Source organism: Meleagris gallopavo, chromosome 6 (genome assembly GCF_000146605.3).
Source record: "Meleagris gallopavo isolate NT-WF06-2002-E0010 breed Aviagen turkey brand Nicholas breeding stock chromosome 6, Turkey_5.1, whole genome shotgun sequence".
In the NCBI taxonomy this organism is placed as follows: domain Eukaryota; kingdom Metazoa; phylum Chordata; class Aves; order Galliformes; family Phasianidae; genus Meleagris; species Meleagris gallopavo.
Genome location: NC_015016.2, coordinates 5,566,009 through 5,567,703, shown reverse-complemented (window position 1 = coordinate 5,567,703; position 1,695 = coordinate 5,566,009). Strand labels below are relative to the sequence as shown.

At 43.6% G+C, this 1,695-nt stretch overlaps 1 long non-coding RNA gene across 1 annotated transcript in view; it reads right to left on the bottom strand.

The window, feature by feature from the left end:
- The window catches only part of LOC109368084, a 2,369-nt gene continuing 674 nt past the window's right edge, over positions 1 to 1,695 (bottom strand). Inside the window, exon 2 of the long non-coding RNA XR_002115759.2 lies at positions 1 to 398. This is a non-coding gene — a long non-coding RNA (uncharacterized LOC109368084). The remainder of the gene's footprint in view (positions 399 to 1,695) is intronic.

The window sequence follows — 1,695 nt, the reverse complement described above, 5'->3', positions numbered from 1 at the left end:
TAATAGTAAAAATAAATGTTCTTTGGGAATAATTTATATCTCTACAAACAGAAAACTAGCAGTTGGAGCACATATAAAGAGCCTCAACCATTTTGGAGGGGTAAGGGAATGAATCCTGTGTTTCATGCTGGATGTGAGGCATTGCCTTGTGCACAGGTGTAGAGCAAGTGCTATAATCTAACGAACTTTGGAGTCATATTGAAAGGTCCATCTTCTCATGACTCTTCTCTTTACGATGCCCTTAAGGAAATCTGTATCTTGCAGGCAGACCTGTCTGACCCCATTAGCTCAGGAGGGAGATGAGTGTTTGTTATGGAACCTCTCATCCTCACTCCTTTGTAGACCAATGAGAAGGAGCAGCAAGGTGCAAATATCAGAGTGACTCACAGCAGGCTGAGCTGAAAGAGAGATGATATCGAAGCGTTAATAACTGCATCTTTGAGCCCTGGCATTTAAAAAGCCAACTTTAATGATGGCAAAGCAGAGCAAAATGCAGACTTAGAGGAAAAAGAAGCTTGTTATGAGTGGGCATCATGGAGAGCATGAGGTCTTCCTCCTTCAATAAAGGGACTTACTTGCTGAGTAGGCGATAACATCAAACTGACATCCCTGGAGAGAGAGCATTCCAATTTAGGATAGTGTCACGAGTATGTTTCTCTAGTCACTATGAAGGTATTTACATGCATTTAATCCATGCAGTCAGCTGGTGTGAGAGTCAAAGCTCTCAAATTAGAGCTGGGTAAGGACCTTAAGCTTCAGGCTTCGGGGATTTGGATGCAGCTCTGAGACCAGAACTGTGATACATACAACACTCAGCTACCTACACTAGGAATGGAGAGGATTACAAAAGCCCAGATTGTTAATTACAAACATCATCAGATAGAAAGATTCCTACAGGATCAAGTTTTAATCTCATTTTTTTTTCCCTTGGAGAGTCCCCATTGACTTTATTCGGAGTTTTCTCCAAGACAAATCCCTCAGAAAGATACACTCCGGTTGCCTTCATGGAGGTGATAATATGGTTTTACTACAAATCTTGTTTTTCTCATCTCCAGATCTGAGCATGTGAAATAAATTTCTTGAAGAGGAAACTAAACAGGAAAACTTGCTTCGAGTGTCAACGGATGTGCTTGGTCCACCCTTCCCAATACACACTGCAACACTGAACTGACTTGAGAGGTGTAAGCCAACACGTCATCCCTCACTCCCTGTGTCATGTCTAACCTTATAAAGCCCTACTACCCCTGTTAGATTTGGACAGGGGCCATGTTTACCACTTTCTGGAGCCTGGGTAGCCCTTCACCTTCCCCTTGTCAATGCCCTAAAGTGTTTCAATGCTAAACACTCCAAGAATGTGAAGGCTGACTAATCTTTGGGCTGATCTTCCCACAGAGTCTGAGGTGTGAAGAGATCACAGCTGCTGGGTGGTGAGTTCATGCTCTGGACCCTGAAGAAGCTGTGAGGTCCTTAAGACCCTACCCAAAAATAAGCTCTGTGACGTTCATGGCTTATTGTTCCCAGCACACCTGTGAAATGCAAGATCTTCTCAAGGTGGAGGGCAAAAGCACGGGTGGGCAATGAGTGCCAGATTGGGGCTTTATCCTAACAGCTCACACTTGACTCCTGCTTGGCTGGTTGGCCAGTCACACCTGATGGGCTTCCCCTTGCAAAAAATAAATCTTTTTTTTTTTTTTT